The 22,079-nt window shown below is 47.2% G+C and overlaps 1 pseudogene; it reads left to right on the forward strand.

The window, feature by feature from the left end:
* Nucleotides 1-2,770: 2,770 nt before the first annotated feature.
* LOC147799376 (uncharacterized) lies at nt 2,771-7,749 on the forward strand (annotated as a pseudogene).
* Nucleotides 7,750-22,079: the final 14,330 nt, after the last annotated feature.

A 22,079-nucleotide genomic window follows, 5' to 3' on the forward strand; every position in this document is an offset into this window, starting at 1 on the left:
ATCTAAGGTTGGTGACGCGATGACTTACTCCACCGTACCATTTTTGTATCTGCAGGATCAGCGCACTAGCGGGACTGACACCGTCCTCCCCTTAAACTCCAAGGGGGAAAAATCAAGAAATTGGGTACCGACGGCGAATGGGAGGAGAGTCAGAGAAGCGAGGACGAGACTTTTGAAACTGTAAGTACATGGGAAACGGCCGTGGGAAAAGTTATCGCCCTTGTTGCGCGATCGAGCCGCCTTCATGCGCGTGATTTTTCATTAATTATTACTATTACTGACGGAGTGCTTTTTGGCCTTTTTTCTCTCTTATTTTCCTGTCACTTGCTCTACTCCGCGCGTGATTGTGTTTTGTTTTTATTTTTTCGTTTTATTTAGTTATTTGCTTAGTATTTCTAGTTATTTTTTAATATTGATATAGATGTATTTGTATTTATTTTATTCAGTCTTCCCGGTTGGTAATTTCCCCTCTCCTGTATATAGTGGCTGAGAGTTTGACGCCGTGACTCAAGCTCTTTAATTTGTATTTTCTGTTCGTTAAGAACCTAAGACGTTTCAGGAAAACGACACTTCCTTCCAACACCTCCAAGGGAAAAAATGTCAAGAAACTGGGCAGTGTTTACCAGTGCCCAGAGTGCAACAAGAGGTTTACTCGTCGAGATTCTATGCTGCGTCACGCCAACCTGCACGACGGCACAAAAGGATTTTTTTGTCCTGAGTGCGACGCAACGTTCAAGCGACGGCACAACATGCGGCGCCATCTGCGTCAGCGTCACCACAGCCCTAAGCTCGAGCCCAAGATTACGGCAAAGGCCGACCCGGCCCAACATCCCCGTCCCGCCGCCGTCGTGGATGAAGACCAGCCCGGCTGCAGCCACTGGCACGCTCCTCTACCCCAACCTCGCCCTTCCGCCGGGGACGGCAGAAAAGAGCATCGAAGTCCCGTGTGTGGAAAGGCGTGTACCCGCTCCGATTCGGTGAGGCGTCACGTCGCCAAAGCGCACTTTGAGCCAGCCCCCCGTCCGAGGAACAAGGGGGAGTTTGCGGAGGATCCGGCAATTTGCCCGCTGGAGGGGGGTGACATCATCACGAGAACCGTACGCGACAACTGGGGTAGTATTCGCTCGCATCGCACCGAGGACCAGCGCGCCGACGAGGAGGATTTTAACATCCGCACAGTGAGATCCACCCAAAACTACAAGACAGTAGCGAAAGCCCTTCTCTCTAGTCACACTGGCGACCACTTGGTGAATATTTCGTTTGGGGCGTTTTTCGCCTCCCAGGTACCGGGGAATGTAAATATATTCAGCCTGATACGTACTGCTACCTTTTAAGACCCATCTCTTTTGAAAGTCCTCGAGCTGCCGCACGCTTCATCGACGGTATCCAAAGGATGAACATTGAGGCTTATTTCCGGAAAAGTATTCCCGACTGGTCTTCATTCCTGCTCACCAACGTCAGACTGCGCATTACTAGGCCCGCTGACCCGCTCCGCGAGGACCCGGTTGATTTTTAGGACGGAACAGGGGACAATGAAGACCCTGCGATTGACTTGGTGTACAGACGGAACTGGCCCGCGATGAGAACCCATCGTCTTGTCGACCGGACGGTGCAGGATATTTATAACGTGCGACTGAATCGGCCAGAGACATCCTACCGCCGTATCGTGCGTAGTATTCTACAGAGACTGACGTGTCGGGTTAAAGTGAACATTTCTTTCGGGTTCATCTTGCGCCACGTGGAAACGGGAGATTTGCGGTATTTTCATCCATCCCACAATAACGCGACCCTCGTCCCCGCTGCAGTCACCGTCGCCAACCGAGCCGATGCCGACGGATTGGTGAGCTGTCTGGAAGACATGGACGTTCTGGAGTACCTGCGGCAGCAGAGACCGGTACCAAATGGACCGTGGTAACGCTGACTAATTTGGCCATTTACGTAAACAAAATGCCGCAATTTTACATCGGGGCCCCGACCCCCCTATCTCATTACGTTCGTAACAACCCTGGCCTCAACAGTCTCACCCACAACGCCCATCGCGGGGAGGTACACGACCAACTTGTGTTTCTTCCGATGTCTCACTCGCCACCGCGGAGCGCCTCTGGATGCGCTAGAAACACCGACGAAACGGTTGGTGTAACGTTTCGAGGGGGAGACGCAATGACGAATCACCGAGGGCGTGACGTTAGACGATCTGGCCACGGCGGAAGACCTGTTCGAGGTAAAAATCCAGGTGTACAGCCTCTCACCACCGACTACGGAGCCACCCACGAACCAAGGTCCAAAGGTGAAGTTAGTGCGCCGTTCATTTCAAAGGTACCTGACCACGCTACGCGTAAACCTGTACGGTAACCACTTCTCGTACATTGCCGATATGAACGCGCATAGCCGGTTGTTCGAGTGTCAGAAATGCAGGATGGTGTTTACCAAATCGTTCAAACTCCAACGCCACGAGCCCACGTGCGATGCACAAGTTTCCGGTTTCCTTCTGGCAGAAGTGGGTATTGACATCGAGGACGATCTGAATTTTTTTCCCTACCGCGCCACCTTCGCTTACGAGTGTATTTTCGAGCAGTTGCCTAGAGACGGAGATCGCGACGGATAGCTAACCTGGTGCGATCGCCACGAACTGCTCAGCGTCAGCGTGGCCAGCAACGTTCCCGGTTTCGAGGACGCGAAATGCTTCATGACGGGTGGCGACCCGGCCGAACTCGCACAGAACATGCTGGACTACTTGTACCAGATAGGTGACGAGGCGTACGAACGCATGTTATACCTGTTTTAGGGTGTATTCACTCGCATCCACGAACTGGAAGATGAATACTACCTGGACGACGAGGCCCTTCCCATGATAGGCTACTTGGAGAATCTGCGCCAGGAGTTGGACGACTACCTGCGCGAAATGCCCGTCATCGGATTCAACTCCAGTAGGTACGACATCAACGTCATAAAGAAACATCTGTACAGATGGTTACTGGCTGCCGATGATGAGATCCAAATGACGACCAAGCGGGCCGGGTCGTACATGTGCCTGAAAACGCGGAAATTGAAATTCCTGGACATTTCCAATTATTTGGCCCCCGGCTATTCCTACGACAAGTTCTTAAAGGCATACTACTGCTCTCACACCAAAGGTTTCTTTCCCTACGAATACATGACCAGCCTGGACAAACTGAACGAAACGCAGCTCCCACCGCATGATGCCTTCTTCAGCACGTTGAAAGGGGCAACATTTTGGAGGAGGAGTACGCGCACTACCAACGCTGCTGGCGAGATCGCGGGATGGAGACGTTGCGCGACTTTCTGGTGTGGTACAATAATCTGGACGTCACCCCGTTCCTTGAGGCTGTGCAAAAGATGTTTGCCTTCTACAGGGTGCGGGGAATGGACATGTTCAAATGCGCCATATCCGTGCCCGGCCTGTCCCTGTACTACCTGTTTCTAATGTTACCAAGAGACATCAGCTTCTCCCTCATCGACTGGGAGAACAAGGACCTGTATTATCTCTTGAAGCAAAACATCGTGGGTGGTCCGTCTATCGTGTTCCACAGGTACCACGAAAAGGGCAAGACTCTGATCCGCAACGGCCCAAGACCAGCGCCAACATCGTCGGCTTTGACGCCAATGCCCTCTTCTTGTGGTCCCTGATGCAACCCATGCCGGTAGGAACTTTTCTCCGTAGGAGGGAGGAGGACGGGTTCAGGCCAGTACAGAGCCACAAGTTCTCGGTGAGAGCGTCGGAGTGGCTGGAATGGACGGAGCGAACCGAGGGCATCTTCATCCGCCACCAGCTTAACTTAACACCGTCTATCAGTTTCACGGTTGTTTCTGGCGCGGTCACCGGTGCCACTTGAACCCGCGAGAGACCAACGACGTCAGGAAGAAGTCGCGTGAAGAATTACGGGAGCAGACCGAAAAAATGTCGGAGTATATCCGTTCTCGGGGTCACAGATTGGTGGAGATATGGGAATGCGCCTGGCTGGAGGTGTTGTCGACAAATTGTTACGCGGCTGAGTTTGTCCAAACCGTACGGCTACCTTTACAGAAGGAGAGCCTGGACCAGAATCGCATCATGCAGGGAGTGGTCAACGACGAACTGTTTGGACTGGTTGAATGCGACATCGAGGTCCCAGATCACCTATGAGACAGGTTTGCTGAAATGCCTCCCATTTTTAAGAACGTTGACACCAGCCGCGACGACATCGGAGAGCACATGCGCCAGTACGCGGAGAGGGAGGGATTTATGAAAAATCCTCGCCGCAGCCTCATCGGGAGCATGTTCGGTAAGGAGTCATCTCAAATCTCGTCCGGGATAAGTTGGGGGAAAACTGCGGTGGAGTGTTGCGGTGGAATGTTGAAGGCTGCTGACATTTTTCCCACAATCTCCCTGCAATGAAGCTATCAGTATTTGTATACACATTCCTCCGCCCCCCTGCGGTTTTGGCCAGGCAGGCCACTCAAGGACACCTGTGGTTCTGGTGACGGACGAGCCACAGGCAAAGACTGCAAATCTAAGAACTGCTCACTCCCTACACAGTTTCATGAAACTGCTCTATCTGTATCACTTGAAATAAATATATTTTGACCCTTTTGAAGAATGCAAAGCTTCATTTTTTATCTGACTGAAAAGCTTTGGTATTACTTCAGGCTCTTATAACTTTATTTGCATTCAATCTGGCGATATTACTGTACAAAAGGTCATGAACAATATGCCCTTTAATTTGTATCTCAAACAATCTCGATATCTTTTTATTAGGAAAAGAAATCTTGGCATAATATAAGGAAGGTTGGGTAGAGAATGTTGATGTCAAATGCTGAAAATTTGTTGTTAACACTATGATCAGACAATTCTGGTTTGGGGAACCTTTCAAAAAGTTAAAGTGAATAGTGCATAATGATCTTGGACAGAATTATGGAAACCATTTAGGTCAAGCTTAATATGCTACCTTAATGAAAGAGCCACATGTATTAAACAAGGAAAATAATTTGTAAATAAATGTACTTGAAAATAAAGTAAGAGGTCAACAACGTATCTTTGGGATTCACAATGTTAACTAAGATTTTAATAATCTAAAATATTCAGGTTTTCCTGAGATTTTAGAAGCATAAAATTATTAAGTATTACGTAAATGTGACAAATTAAAGATTACCCCTTTAATGCGTGATTTGCACACTACAAAATCTCATACCATGGTGTTTAGTCAATGTACAGTAAATGCATGCATTCGCCCATCATTTTATGGTGTTGGTCATTTCTGGCGAATGTGTTTGCATGCACCATTAAGGAGTTGAACGGTTGGGCATCTGCTGTCTGTGTGGCTGTCCTGAAACTCGGAGTCTTGCTTGACCAAAAATAGCCCGCATTATGCTGTCCTCAAGCTTGCGAATATTCAGGCTTTTCTTAGATAGGGGATCTCTCATTTTACCGGTAACATTTTTACAAGCAAGTTCACCTTCCGAAAACTCCTTTTCAAGAGCAATGAACACAGCATTCGCCCCATTGCTTCAGGCTTTGATGCTGCTCGGGATGTCACTCGACTGAGAGCTATTTTATAGTCATCAACATCCCGCACAAGATCATCCACATCGCCCAGAACATTTGCTGTGATCTTTGGCAGGAACGTATTTTGGGACGACAGCTGGAGTAGGACGCTTTGGTGAGAGAAGAAGTGAGAGGGGATAATGCTGGCACAGAAGAATTTGCTGAAGCCTCTTGTATCTTTTTTGGCATCACAGAGTACAAATAGTTTTGACATATTTCTTGGATTTACAATCGAAACAATTTTGTCCAGGTCACTGTTAATTTAACTGTGTTTTTTGTAACTTAATGAGTTTAATTTCTGGTTCATGAAATGAGGCAATTAATTCATAGAATAAGGAAAGTTTCAGTACGTGGAAATGATGTACACAGTTCGTTAAATTCAAATCTGTAAAGAACATGAATTAACTCATCCGTGTTTTGGTTTTGTTTTCAGGATAATAGATATTAGTTACGTCTCGACCACATCTTTTAATACTCAGTTTATTTTGTGCTGGTGAATTAAATCAACCGTGTGTTATAACTCTCCTCAAATTTTGAAACCTTGCATTTTGGATCAACAAATGACTTCAGAACTGAATGGGTATAATCACGGAGGTATAACAAGGGGCAGAGATAACACGCTTATTCATTTGCCAAGTTAGTGTAACAAGTTAATATAAGAGGAAATAACAAAGTGTGTAATTTTCCCCCCAAAAAACTATCTGACTCAGTCCTCTACACTGAAGGCATGACCGCAGAGAAAGTCAATGTGTTCAGTGATCCAAGGTCAGTTTCTAGAAACCACAAACCACTTAACTACTGACCACCTGTTACAAGCCCACTGATAATGTAAACAGTCCTTCACAGTGAGTGACCTACTAATGCAAAATTCCCCCACAAGTTCCCCGCAATAAATGCACAGCTACTTGCGGGGAAATTGTGGGGGGAAGGATTCAGTTTCCCGACATTTTTACCACAACTTATCCCGGACGAGATTTGAGATGACTCCTAAGCGGATGTTACTGGTTACCCCTCTGCTTAAATGGTATCTCCAGCATGGACTCTGAGTCACCCGCGTCTATCAGCTGATTCAATATCGGTCATCTCCGTGCTTTCGACTGTTTGGTGAGGCCGTCAGCGACGCCAGGCGGGACGGGGATGCCGATCCAGCGAAGGCCATCATCGCCGACACGATGAAACTGTTGGGAAACTCCGTCTACGGAAAGACCGTGACGAACCAGGAAAAGCATCGGGATGTGCGGATATGCGGCAACGACGATGAAGCGGTGCGACTCATCAACAGCCCGCACTTTAGAGCGATACATCAGCTAGACGACAGTCTGTACGAGGTGGAACTGAACAAATCGTCGATTCGCCTCGGTACCCCGTTACAGATTGGCTTTTTTTCGTGTACCAATACGCAAAACTGCGCATGTTGGAGTTCTACTTCAACTTCCTCTTGAAATTCGTCGACACGGCAGACTTCCAGCTGTGCGAGATGGATACGGATTCGGCTTACTTGGCCATATCCAGTAAGTGCCTCGATGATGTTGTGAAACCGGACATGCAAGCAGAGTACCAGCGAGAAATGTCGGACTGGTTTCCACGCGATAATACTCCCGCCCATCGCGCCTACGACAAGAGAACGCCCAGGCTCTTCAAAGTCGAGTGGGAAGGAGACGGAATCGTGGCCCTATGCAGCAAAACCTATTATTGCTTCGGGGCCAAAGACAAAATAAGCTGCAAGGGTCTCAATAAAGCTTCAAACAACATCACCAAACGGAAATACCTCGAAACGTTGGAGACGCAGGTGGTGGGCGAAGGCGTCAACCGCGGGTTTAGAATGAGGCAGGACGGTTCCATGTACACCTGTGAGCAGGTCAAGAGAGGGTTTACTTACCTCTACCCAAAGAGAAAGGTAGCGGACGATGGCGTTTCCACCACCTACCTGGACATATGACCGGCCAAATTATATATATTCGCCCGTCCGCATGCGCGGGTCCATTTTGTCCGATGGGTGCGCGACTGAGGCACCCTTCCACCGCCGTGATAGCGGGTCCCACCGGCAGCGGGAAAACCCAGTTCGTGAAGCGCTTGATTCTTGCCGAAGGCCATACGCTCATCGAGCCACCCCCGGAGAACATTGTTTGGTGCTACGGGGAATACCAAGATGCTTACGACCATCTGGCTAGTCTGGTGCCTCAAATACGATTTGTGGAGGGCTATCCTGACGAACCAGAGAAACCTGGTTGTGATAGATGACCTTATGTCCGAAAGCGGTAACAATGCCAAGATTACTGAACTGTTCACTAAAGGGAGTCACCACCGAAACCTGTCCGTCGTCCTCATTCTGCAGAACCAGTTTTACAAGGGCAAAGAAATGCGCACCATCATTTTGAACGTGCATTACTTGATTCTCTTCAAAAACCCGAGAGACGCCTCGCAAATCAACCATTTGGCGAGACAGATGTACCCGAGGAGAGTGAAATACATGATGGAGGCTTACCGCAACGCTACTTCCGTCCCGTACGGCTACCTCTTCGTCGACCTGAAACTGGATACGCCCGAGACCATGAGGCTCAGGACTAGTATTCTGCCGGGAGAATATCCCATCGTTTACGTGCTGAAGGTATAAATGCGGGCGTTTTAAAACGCCCGTGCTCATTCGAAGATGTCGAGGCGCGTGTGTCACAATGCTCTCTACCTCCACGTGTTGGTCCGGGGAAGTGACAAGCAGCGACAGGGCATTATCCAAGGAGCCAATGGGGAATCGCTCCTATGTTTATGCGAGTGCGCTCTGAACATCCTCAACGGCAACGTTCGACTCAAACCGGCGGAAAAAAGCGGTTGGCTAAGTACAAACGTCACCTGCGGCTTCTCAGTGACAGAAAGATCGGAGCACCAAAGAAAAAGAAAATCTTGCGCCAAAAGGGCTGGTTCCTCGGAGCCTTACTCACCCCGGTTCTGAGCGCCTTGGGTGGGTTACTGTTCAAGTAAACATGGAGCACGTCAAGAAAAGGGTTCTCGTCCCGCAAGAAACCCTTGCGAAGTTACAGTCGGCCAGAAGATTGGAACAGACCCCTACCACACGAGTAGTGCACGGCTTGGACACTGATATGAGGGAGCTCCTCGATAGACAAAATCTCTCGGACGACGAGAAAATCAAGCTGTATCAACAGACGCTGCACCGTTACATAAACTTGAATAAACAGAGAACGGCGCCCCTGACCATGACGCTTGAAACAAAGAAATAAAAAAACGACGGGCAACCGCCCAAGCTGGAACGCATGCCGCTCGCATCTCCTTGGAAAGAGTCTGCGCCGAATCCTGACAAGGACTTCGAGGTAAAAGTACACCTGCGAGAAGAACCAGCTGAAGAAGAGTCGTACGATCTTCCCAGGCTGTTTGCGGAGGCCACTCATCTCAAGTCAACGCCCCGCAGAAAGAGAACAAAGACCCGGTCCCCGAGGCCCGTGCGTTTGAGTCCGAAGTGGACACCGTATTAATACGTAAGAAATACCCGCAGACGCCCATTTCAGACTTTGTCACCATGGACCGTTGTCTGCCAAAGTCAGGCTGCGGACTGAAACAGCTCGCGAGAAGAGTTCGCTTTTGGTGCGTATACAGTCGCGGTAGCGTGGTCATCCAGAACACGGACTTCGACAATGGAACCGTACCAGACGTACCTGAAGCGGATTTACAACGATCCCCAACACCCAGCGGCGTTGGGTGGGACGGAGGGCTGTCTACCGTGCTGCCAGAAAGGCCGGCATAGACTTCAACCGGCGGCAGATTCGAACTTGGCTGAGTCAGCAACCCACGTACACGCTGCACAAACCGGTGCAAAAGCGCTTTAAGCTGAACAGAGTCATCGTCGGGGGCATCGACCACCAATGGCAGGCAGACCTGGTAGATATGAGGGTGCTTAGTCGCTTCAACTCCAATTTCAAATATCTTCTAACGTGCATCGACGTACTGTCTAAGTACGCCTGGGCCGTTCCACTCAAGAGTAAAACCGGCGCATCACTCGTCGAGGGTTTCGCTACAATTTTGAAGAGCGGACGAAAACCCATAGCGCTACAGACCGACAAAGGCACGGAGTTCACCAACCGCCCGTTCCAGTCTTTCCTCCGGCAGCATAACATCTCTTTTTTCACCACCCACAACGAGACGAAAGCCAGTGTGGTGGAGAGGTTCAATCGGACCCTCAAGACCAAGATGTATAAATACTTTACGGCATCCAACGGTCGAGCCTACGTCCGTGCTCTGCCAAAATTAATGACTGCCTACAATAACGCCTACCACCAGAGCATCAAAGCGGCCCCGGCCTCCGTAAACGAACACAATGCCGAACGGATGTGGAAAACTCTGTACAACGCTGTGGACTCCACACACCGGCCGACCTCTTACATCTTCAACGTGGGCGACACGGTGCGAATCAGCATGGCGGCAAGACCCTTTAAAAAGGGGTATCTTCCAGGCTGGACCACCGAACTCTCCAATGGCAGGCAGACCTGGTAGATATGAGGGTGCTTAGTCGCTTCAACTCCAATTTCAAATATCTTCTAACGTGCATCGACGTACTGTCTAAGTACGCCTGGGCGCATCACTCGTCGAGGGTTTCGCTACAATTTTGAAGAGCGGACGAAAACCCATAGCGCTACAGACCGACAAAGGCACGGAGTTCACCAACCGCCCGTTCCAGTCTTTCCTCCGGCAGCATAACATCTCTTTTTTCACCACCCACAACGAGACGAAAGCCAGTGTGGTGGAGAGGTTCAATCGGACCCTCAAGACCAAGATGTATAAATACTTTACGGCATCCAACGGTCGAGCCTACGTCCGCGCTCTGCCAAAATTAATGACTGCCTACAATAACGCCTACCACCAGAGCATCAAAGCGGCCCCGGCCTCCGTAAACGAACACAATGCCGAACGGATGTGGAAAACTCTGTACGACGCCGTGGACTCCACACACCGGCCGACCTCTTACATCTTCAACGTGGGCGACACGGTGCGAATCAGCATGGCGGCAAGACCCTTTAAAAAGGGGTATCTTTCGGGCTGGACCACCGAACTCTTTACCGTCATCACATGGCTCCCGCCTCGTCCACCCGTGTACAGGTTGAAAGATTTCGACGGTGATGATTTGGTCGGGACTTTTTACGGACACGAGCTGTAACGGGTGATCAAGTCGGACGATTTGTACGGGGTGGAGGGGGTACTGCAGAGACGAAAACGCGGAAAACGACGGAGTACTTCGTGAAGTTTCTGGGCTACGCTGACAGCTGGGTGATGAGACTGCACAAGCTATAAAACCCCACCGTCCCAGGATGGGGTCACCATTGTACCGGTTAGCCACGGCGGATTCATTCTATGTCACGCTTCCCAGCAATAGCTCCATGGACGTCCACCCCAACAATAAGCTCAGCCATTTCTTCTCCAGTTTGCTCACTCCCCTGTCTTTTGAGGGGGATCGGGAGGTGGCCTTGTCTGAAGTGACTTACCCGCACCATTGGATGAATGTGCCCGAGGGCAATCTGTTAGCCTGCTCGGGGGGACAAGCCGATTCCAGATTTCACTTCCACCACCTTCCAGAGGGGTATTATCCGGTGCCCGAGGAATTACTGTCAAGTTTTGAACCACCCATCGATCACGATGGCGAAAAGTCATCATCAAAACAGGCGACGGGTAGTGCTCAAACTGCTGGGGAGTCTGGCGAACTTACTCGGCTTTGACGACGGTGCGACCTTAACGGGGACCGTAAAGAGCACGAGAGTCGTGGACCTCCGGCCCTTTCATTCGATGTTTCTCTACTCTAACGTCGTCGAGTACCAGACCGTGGGCGACACGCGCGCCCCATTGCTGCGCATCGTAAACGTAGATGGCGAGTACGGCAGCATCGTGACCGAAACCTTCGACAGCCCCCACTACATCCCCTTGAGGCACAAGTTTGTGGACACGATCGAAATAGATATAAGGGACGATACCAGTCAGCCCATTCCATTTGTGAGCGGAAGAGTCATCGTGAAGCTCCACTTTCGAAGGCGGCGGTCCACCTTCCTACGGTGATCAGTATGAGTGGATATTATCGCCCCAACGTCAAGCATTACGAGGTTTACTACTTGGGTCAGGTTGGCCGCGGTCCTCCGGTGTTCACCGGGCCGACAAATCAGAGAGGGTACGGTCTCGGGGGAATTTGGGGCGGTCTTTTCCGCTCCGCCATGCCTCTCATCAAGCAGGGTGCCAAGACTTTGGGCCGCGAGGCCATACGAACCGGTGTGGGAATCGCTCAGGATGCCCTTGAGGGATAAAAAGGAAAACCGGCGCCAGACGCGCCACTTCCTCGGCCGGCAGGAGAAGGAAGCGATCGAAGGACATCTTTGACTAACTACCTCGCACGCCCCAGCAACTCAAACCATGTCGCTGTTGCACGACAAGTCCTGCTAGTGCGTCAAGTCTGAACTGGACCTATTCTCTGTTCCACCCACGCAGACCAGCATCGAAAAGGGACAGTGGGAAGAGTTCCATCCCATCTCCTTCCACCCCTTCATACCCCTACCGAGCCATCTTGGAGACGCTGTGCAGCTACGGCATGGACGCCAAAACGTCCCAGCTCAGCGTGGCGTTGTTTTTCATGGACACCGCGGGCCACATGGACAGCGCCGACCCGAAAGCCAATGGCGAGCGTGCCAACCTCGGTCTGGAAAAAACGGGCCGAGTACACGAAACACAGCGGAGTGGTTGACATGATCGGACCGCTACGCAGCGACATTTTCTTCCAGGAAAAGCACATGCTGAACGGAGTCGATCTGAAACTGAAACTGATCTGGAGCAGCGACTCGTTCTGCATGATGGCCACTGGACCCGACACCACCTACAAAGTGGTAATTCTCAACGCCTCCCTGTTCGTAAGGAAGGTCAAAGTGAGCTCGGCCGTCATGCTAGGGCACGCTAGAGCCTTGGAAAAGGGCACCGCCAAGTATCCCATCAAACGCACTCTCTGCAAGATGGTCTCCGTGCCTCGGAGAAACCTCACCCTCAGTCAAGACCACGTGTTTTTGGGGCAACTGCCGAATCGAATCGTGGTGGGATGCGTGGCCAACGACGCCTTCAACGGGTGATACGGGAGAACCCCTTCAATTTCAAGCACATAGACATCTCCTTTTTGGCGGTGTACGTCGACGGAGATCAAATCCCGTACTCTCCGCTAAAGCCCAAATTTAGCGGGTGCAACAAGAATTACATCAGATCCTACCAGACCCTCTTCTCTGGCACTGATAAAATGTACAAGGACGAGGGCAATGGCATCACTCGCGACGACTTCGCCTCCGGGTACGCACTGTTTGCGTTTGATCTGAGCCCGGACCTGACTTCAGGTGGCCATTTCAGCCTCGTGAAGCGGGGCAACCTGCGGCTGGAACTACAGTTTGGGAACCCGCTGCAGGAAACCATCAACGTCATCATCTACGCCGAGTTCAACAACATTGTCGAATTGGACCGAGCTCGCAACGTGATCTTCGACTACGCCAGTTAATTCCATCGCGCGAGTATGGACAGTCACGAGATCGACCAGATACTACGGCACGACCGCTTTACCAAGCATTACTACAGGGGCGTTTTTGCCAGTGATCAGCTCCCCAAGAGTGCCGTCCCCAGACCCAGCACACTCGTGTTCAACACCGACCCGGCTTCAAAACCGGGCCGCCACTGGGTGGCCATCTACATCACCCGGAGCAGAGAGGCTGAGTACTTTGATTCTTACGGACAGCCGCCTCAACTGCCGCGGGTCAAGTCATTTCTCCGCAAAAATGCCAGTCGCATCCACCGTAATCGTCGCCCGCTTCAAGGACCGCTCTCCGCCGTCTGTGGACAGTACTGCATCTTCTTCCTGTTACAGCGTTGCCAGGGACAGAGTTTGAACAAGATAGTCAGCTTGTTCTCCTCGAATACAATGGACAACGACATACTCGTGAACGATTTCATACGAAGACATTTTCCTCGCGTGAAAACGTCCGTTTACGACGACCACTTTCTTATCAGGCAGCTGGCTAGGGCTTTATTGGAAAATAGAGACGGTTAAATGCTGTAGCTAAAGTTTATTAACAAGAGCGTATTTTGCACCACGTTCATATGGATATTAAATAAAGGTACGAGATTTAGGGTGAAGGGACGGTTTTGCTTAATGATAATGTATACGCTAGGTCAATTGGCTGATTATCTATTGAAGAGGTTTCTGAGATTTGCTGTAACAATAAACTACTATATCAAACGCTATATCGCCCGTTGACCACTCAAGGAATTTGGTCGAGTTCCGGTTGGTTTTAGGCACCTCATGTCGGTTCATCCTTTCCCCTACTTGTACTCGCACCATGCGTTTCGACCCTTCCACCCGCCTCTCGCCGCGCCCTACCCGCAACCGCCCCCCGCCTGACCACCCGCCTCTCGCCACGACCTACCCGCATCCGCCTCCCGCCTGACCACCCACCTCTCGCCGCGACCTACCCGCATCCGCCTCCCGCCTCAAACCGCCTCACTGCCTCCCGCCTCAAACCGCCTCACTGACTCCCGCCTCAAACCGCCTCATTTGGGGGTCGATTAGCTCCACTTATACTACTCGTGTCGCTTTCGTTCTTCGTCGAATCGTTTTTGATTCAGACTGCTAAATAAAAAATTGGACCCGTAAACGCCAATACATTTACTATAGCTCCTCCGACCATCATTAATACACTTGCCATTTTATTTTATATATTTTAAAACATGGCTCGAGAAATTAAAGATCAAACAAACAAAATGGCTGAAATGAGGGCCAACATTGATAGCAACTCTTACAGGCTTTTAGATCTAAGGAGAAACATTTTACAAGCGCGATCAATTCGGAGATTCATTCATTGCGTTTTATTTCTTGTTTAAATTTTTAAATTAAAAACATTCAGTTCTAAAACATGAATACACAATACACAAAGAAATTGAACCCAAGCCGCAGGCTAAAAGTTCGTCGTGCGATTAAAGGCGAAAGACACGAAGTCACTATTACACACCACCGAGCTCAATAGCTGCAACGCACACGCTAAACGTTAAATTCCCGGCATTGGGTATAGACGATGTTATAGTTCTGGGAACCGCAAAATTGGCTTTCAAGTTAGACCTCGAAGGAGGATCGGGCCACAATCGAACCGTGTTCAACAACGTAGCGAGGAACCTAACCTAATCTCCGAGTTGAACGTCAGTTTACAAGGGAACAGAATTGTAAGCTACCACAATGCGGACGTATTTCATAATTTAAAAGACCATTGGCTACCCGAGACTCTGACTAAAAACTTTTAGCTTTTAAAAATAAATACGCCATTCCGGTAGTATACCCAGCAAGAAATGAGACCTAGGGGTACCCCCCAACATGTCCAATCCCTATACACATACACATACACAAACACATTCCAGACTATTGTTACTTAACACATTCCCCCAAGATGTCTGAAAGGAATTCCCCAGATTCTTGCTAGACAATGACCAACACAAAGCAGGGGGGGGTTCTCTCCGTCCCATACCTTGCTGCATATGTCCGTTAGACGTTCCCATGTTGGCAGATCAGGGCCGTTTCTCCCTTGGGTTTTAAAGAACCATTAACTTATCAACTTACATTTAACAATCACGATAAAGTAGTTAAATCGACCGACACGGCTGTAGAATATTCAATTTCAGATTTGACGTTGGAATACGAGGTTGTGACCAACAAAGATCTAGCCCAAACGTTGAGGCAAAAACACAAAAGCTCTGTGTATTACTTGTTCGACCGGATTCATTCGTGGAAGAAACAGTCAGTCAACAAATCAGACACGTTGTGGAACATTAACATAGACCAAACGATTAAAAGTTAGAAAGGCGTTTTGGTTTTGTTAAAAGACCCGGCCCTTAAAGATTTTATAATCCGCACATTACAAAAACAATCGTCACGGTCGGAGGTAAACCGAATCAATTGTATGCGCAAGGACTATTTGAATATCAATACTTTTCTGAAATTTCCAAGTTCTTTGGCGATTCCGATACAGAATCAGGCTTAGCGGTCGTAAAAGATTTGAATCTAACAGGCGTTGACATGATCGCTTATTTGAAAGACAAGTGCGGTCTTTGGTTCAATTTCAGAAGTTCTGACGACAACTCGGCACATGGGTCGGGTATGCCGCTTGGTGGAGGTGGTGATATTTCGATTCAAATGGAGCGTGAAGCAGAAACTGCTGGGCCTTTGACAATGTACGTGGTTTTTGGTGCTGGACGCACAATTGACGGTAGAGGGCGGAAATTTTGAGAGCTTATTTTATTAAAAGTTTGGTTTATTAAAGTGAATATGTATAAATCACCTAACTGCGCCTTAATTGTTGGTGAAGCGGGCTAGGGAAAAACCAAATGGATCTTGAATCTTTTGGAATGCAAATATAAATTTGCCTTTGACGCGATCGTAATAATTTGTCCGACGTTGTTTAGAAATAAAACGTATTTAGAAAGGTTGTGGGTATACACCGACGAGAATGTGCATCTTTGTGATTTAGATCGAGAAACTCGCATTTAATGAAGCGGTCGACTGGTATCAAAACATTTTTGATGGAGTAAATACTTTGTTAATCGTGGACGATGGTGCGGCCGATCAATATGTCAAGTATCACAAAAAATCCAAAAAAGCAGCACGAGTGCGTTAACTAAAATGACATTTAGTGGGAGGCATAATTTTCACAGTTGTTGGTTGTTGACTCAAAAGTACAACACGGTGCTCAAACATTTCCGTGAAAACACCACCTGGATTGCAATGTTTTACACAAAAGATAGAAATTCCTTCGATCAGTGTTTAGACGAAAACGACGTTGTAACCAGATGAAGAACAAAATCAGTTGAAACGGCATTTGCGATTCAAAGGTTGAATCCAACGTAGAAGACAGACTTTGCTCAGTAGTAGCCCCTGGCGAAAGCAAAAAATATTTAGGCAAAGAATACAGCGTCAAAGATATCGAAACACTTGCACCGGCAGAACAAGAAAAATTGTTTAGTCTTTATGAGGTAAAATGTGGCAGAGAAATTGACAAAACGTTGGGTAACTCAATTTTGAGCTTGTACGCGCGACTTTTAGGCATCGCTACACCGATAGAATTTCTGGGATTTAACGTCGATTTAAAATCGGAAGAAAACTTACTGCAAGATTTAAACGACGATCCAATTATATCACAAACAATGGGTCATTTCTTGAGCGAGCTTTGTTATAAGTACGGGGTTTATTTATCACCCTTGGTAGCAACCTTAATGTGACAGTTTTCTCAATTATACATGTATATGCTGGTTTATTCAAATCTCTTACAACTGACTTGCCGCATCATTTATGGCTGATGAGTTCACTAGGTTCACAAACAGGTTCACGTAAAAACTGTGAAAAAATAAACAAAGAAATAACAATATGAGAGTAGAAATGGCGAGTGAGTCTTTACATGCATTCCTACGCTTCACTTGGTTAAACAAAGCTCTTTTTATACGTGTATACACTAAGCGAGTACTGCGAGACGTCAAAGGTCAACTCCACAGTGCACGTTCGAGCGGTCAGCGTAGCGGCCTTGTGGCACGCACACATACATGTAAGTGTGTATTTGCCTGCAACTGGGGACCCCCTATTGTTCCTCTTTTGTTTGTACTTTAACTTTTTTAGAAGACCACCCATATGTTTTGTACACAGTTGTCAATCGGGGACCCTCTGTCAATCTGGGACCTTATTGTCCTCTATTGTTCAAGGTCCCCAATTGAATGCAGAAACAAACTTATGCACACACACTCATATCCGGTGAGCATGTAGATATACGGTACATATTAGGTGATCGACGTGAACAATATCGTCGTGAAATAACTGATCAAATCACATGAAACTTCACTAAAATCACTAAGTTATGCTTATATAATCATTCTAAGCTGTAACGTACCTCTGTCCTAGGGTCCAGGTCTTGGAAACTAAGCACGAAATCACGAAGAATATAGCGAGTAAACTATTAAAGTGTCAGCCAAACGTGCTTGACACAAAGGACCATAAGAAAAACAAAGAAAAGACAGTGCCATCTCTTGACTGTACAGAGACGGGCCACGTCGGCAGTTACACTTAATTATGACTAAACATTTGGTCATCAACAAAATACGTCTATTATAAAAGAAGGTGGAAACAAACGAGGAACAAGTAACACCACCACCATCCAACAGCCCAGTGAAGGTGGTGACCAAAGTTAAAAATCCCAAACGAGTCGAGCAGGGCAAACGCCTGGCGGAACATAACAAAAAGATGAAACAGCAACTCGCTAAAATGAAACTAAGCGAATCAGTACCCGAAGAAAACTCGGGAAACAAAATTTATAAATCAATCGCCCGAAACAGAAATTTGATTCTGGGCAGTTTAGGGATTGGAGGAATTGTTTTTGCATTGTTTTTAAAAAAGAATACGGCACCAGTGACGGTCGCGCAGGCACCAGATCAAAAGATACCAAACCGGCGCAGGAAGTTTTAGACATGGAATAAATTTAAAATTGGTATATAAGAGTAACGCAAAATCGATAGACGTAAATGGAATCGCAAATACCATTTATCACGGTGCTGTAGTTTCAGCAATTTCCATGGGATACGCCATCCTCGGTAAAATACTATTGAAAATTTAAGCGCCCGATTTGGATCGACTGTCGGTAGAAGATGCAGCCAAACTAACCGCAATTGCCAGCGGCGCAAGTGGGGCAAGGTATCGTACCTGCAAGCTTACCAACGCTTAAAGATCGGTTTATTATAAATGGCAGAAGGTGGATTTAACCCAGAGGAAATTCCTCTGTTGAATAAAAGGGTAGAAAAAGTAAGGAGTCATCTAAAATCTCGTCCGGGATAAGTTAAGGATAAACTGTGGAAGAGTGCTGCGGGGGAATGTTGAAGGCTACTGGAAATTTCCCCACAATCTCCCCAAAATAAAGCTATCAGTATTTGTATACGCAATTAGAGTTAGAACCTATTCAACCCGAAGACATTGTTACGGAAGAACTCCCCAAGCAGCGGACCGATTCAGTCAGTGACATTGGAGAAGAAGCACAAACCGAAAGGCTAAATTGTAGAGAACCTGCTGCTTTAGATCAGTCGTTACAAACGGTCAAAGGAGAGCTTGTGTTAAACCAAGGCAAATTGAATGAATTAGACGCAAAAATAATTCAACAATTCAAAACGAATTAGAAGAAGCGCAATCGGATGGGGGACAGTGCGGAAACACAGCAACAGTTGGAAGATTTACGAGTGGAGAGACGTGGCAGGTTAGAAGTCATTGATTCTAATACCGATCAGATTCGGAGTCAGATTAATCGCATTAAAGAAACAATTGAAGCAGTTATGGACAGCGATACAACTTTACGCGAACGAATTCGAATTTTGTTTCGAGAGCAAGGCGTGACTATCGTAAGCATTTTGACGGCTTTTAGTTTAGTCGTGAGTACCATCGTAAGTTCAGTGGTTGCCGCTCTTGGAGCTGCGGAGACTCCTACTCCTGAACCAACGCCTGCACCAACACCTCCATCCAAAGGAGGAGTAACCAATTGGGTTAAAAGGCTATTGACAAATTTGGCAAACGTGTTGAAGAAGCTCGGTTTGAAAGCTTTGGGAGCATTACCCGGTATAATTGGTGGTGTGTTGAGTTGGATTTTAAACGTGGCGAGCAATGGTTGGATGAAGCAAACGGTGGATCGTCAATCACGTTTGGAGTTTGTTTTTAGCGGTGGGTTATTTGGTTTTGACTTTTATAAAAAAAAACGTAAATCAATAAAATCTTGAACAAAAATTAAACCCCTCCTCAAATTTGAGGAGGGGTTATTTTTATGCCATAATTTATTCTATTTCATTACTTTATACAACATGAAACCGAGTCCAGCGACGGTAATAATTCCAACAGTTAGCGACAATTTCTCTTCGTTGTGAATGTCTAAAGGTTTCTTTTCCTGTGGTGGTATTAATATAGGCTCTGATGGCAAATTCTCATCTGTAACTTCTTCATCAAAATCTGATGATAATGGCACTGCACTAGAATTTAAACTTGGTACGTAACCCGTTTGCATGTCGGCTGTTGCGATCTGAAGGTTGTTGTTGTAACCTTCAAACGCTCCGATACGTAAATCCATGTCAGAGGGCACCAAATACAACCCCGGTGCCACTACAAAATTTAGAGGCGATTTTGCGTATTGTAACGAATCTTGAAATTGGTTAATTGAGCTCCAAGTTCGGCACTAAATTAATCAAAGATTTTACGATTGTTATAAATTGCTGTTGTGCGTCTAATCCCGTACAGGGACTAAAACGCTAGTCTTTGTTTGGGCCTGGGCACCAGCAACGCAAAAACGTAAGCTCGGTCGATTCGTTTACTTTTGTAACGCCCACGTCCGTTAAGCTCGATTTTTTCGGAATAAAGTCCCACCAAGCGAACGTTACGGCGCCCGATTGCGCGATCCAAGTCACTGTGCATGTACTCGCGTGACCGGAGCCTTGAGGTGGATCGGCCCAACCAAAACCAATGTAAATGGACCCCACGTATTTGCCGTTGGGTACGTGTAAGTCGTAGGCTTCGTAATTTTTGCCGGGGACAGGTATGTACTCCTTGTCGTAATAATAAGCAGTACCCAAACTGTTCGATATCGTGTCCCTAATTTGTTTAAACGACTTGTTTGGATCGACGTTGTATAATCGGCAAGTGTCGATAAACTCGCAGTGGTTGTAATTGTTGTGCAATGCTTCAAATATGTCGTCACTCGGAATGGGCTTCACGCAGTCATAGACAAATTTTCTCACCGTGTAATACTCGTGGAAATTAAACAACTCCAATACGGATGGATTTGGTACAGACAATAGGTCAAAATCTACTCCGCAAGCCGTCGTCGCGCAATAGACGGCAAAATTAAACTGGTTCTGGTGAAACGATATCGCATCGCTTGTCAAGCGGTTTACTGCTTTGACCGTTTTCATTTGTACTCACGCGTTAAATTGGGAAAATCAGCTACAAATAAATTGCCTTTATTTACCACGATCACTAAATAAAGTTATGCCCAATCTTTTATAATATCATCATACTTAACCGACTTGGCTAAACTTATTCGCCAAATTTTTTCATAGGGTCTTTTTTAAAATCGGCTACCTGTTCATTGGCAAGTGCTTTCGCCTTTGCTCGCACTTGTCGGTCAAATTCTGCACTGACCATTTTGGCCTCTTGTAATTTGGTGCTCGTCTTGGATCTTATCTTTTCTTTCATTTTGTTAAATTTCTTCAGTTTGGACAAAATCAAAACAAATTCTTCTTGGGATATATCGCTGTCTTCTTCAGCGTGAGAAACGTGGTATCTAACTTGGGGTCGCACAGCACGCGGATTTGGTCGTTTTTTTTGGTTTTGTGAGCGAGTCTGCGACTGGCGTATTTCAATACCGCGTAGGCACCAAATGCGCCGATAGCGATGCCTTCCATAACTAGACCGATGGGGGCTGACACGCTGCCCAATAGCGCGGGGATTCCAACGGCGGCCAATGTTGCACCCAATACTTTGACTCCGTATTCTACAAAACCGATCGCGGTCAATATTCGTTTAATCCTTTTGTAACTAGTCTCTCGCGCGTCACGTTATCTTTGAATTGTGATTTGATTTCTTCGATCTTTCGTAGCCTGTAAATTTCAGTTTCTGTGAGTAATTTAACGCTTTCGCTCGAGTCTGACGCAACACACAACACGTACGAAGGTTGGCCGTCAAAATAATGAAAATGGATGTTTATTTCTCGGCAGTGTATCCAAAGTTTGTCAAAAGGATCGGTGTTTATATTCCCCTTGTAGATAACGTTTGGAACGGGCCTACCTCTCGGCAAATTTAAAGCTTTCCAACTTCTTTACCCAACTTTAGTCTTAGATTTAAATCTGTAATCAGAATTGACACAGTTTGACTTTTCGTGAACTTTAAAACTCACACCTGGAATGGCGTTTAAAATAAAATCAAACCAATCCATGTTGTAAAACCCCGGAGGAATGACAATGTTCCCGTGTTCCCCGCCTTGTAAAAAATCTGCGGGTGTTTCTCTTTTGTGCAAACGATGCATCACCGGAACGTTAGAACCAGAAGCCGTAACTAAAAGAGTGGGTTTGTCCGGTATGGCGCTTCTGACGGTTCTCGTTCTTTCTTTGTTGTCGTCGCCTAAAATTCCTTCTTGTATAAATTCTGAAGCGATACTGAGGGCTTCAGTATATGTTTAAACTTGTCCTTGTGTTACAAGTACAAGATAAATTAGCGTGTCGTCTTTCTCTTTACGCAGTGGCCCGGATGGTATTACTCTTATAGTCCAACGTTGATCTCTTAACATTTGTATTTAATGGTTGAGGTTAGTTATTTTTGCGTAATTACAACATTGAATATTTCTAAATTTCCCGATTTATAAGCTCGAATATAATCTCTTATTACGTCATAAAATAAAACAATAGTGTCTTTCTCCAATTCTTCGAACGGCATTTTGAGTCCAAGCGCTTCTACAACGTCCTTGTAGATTGT

This window comes from Acanthaster planci, linkage group LG04 (genome assembly GCF_054643075.1).
Source record: "Acanthaster planci isolate LZ-2023a linkage group LG04, COTS_SCS, whole genome shotgun sequence".
Lineage (NCBI taxonomy): Eukaryota > Metazoa > Echinodermata > Asteroidea > Valvatida > Acanthasteridae > Acanthaster > Acanthaster planci.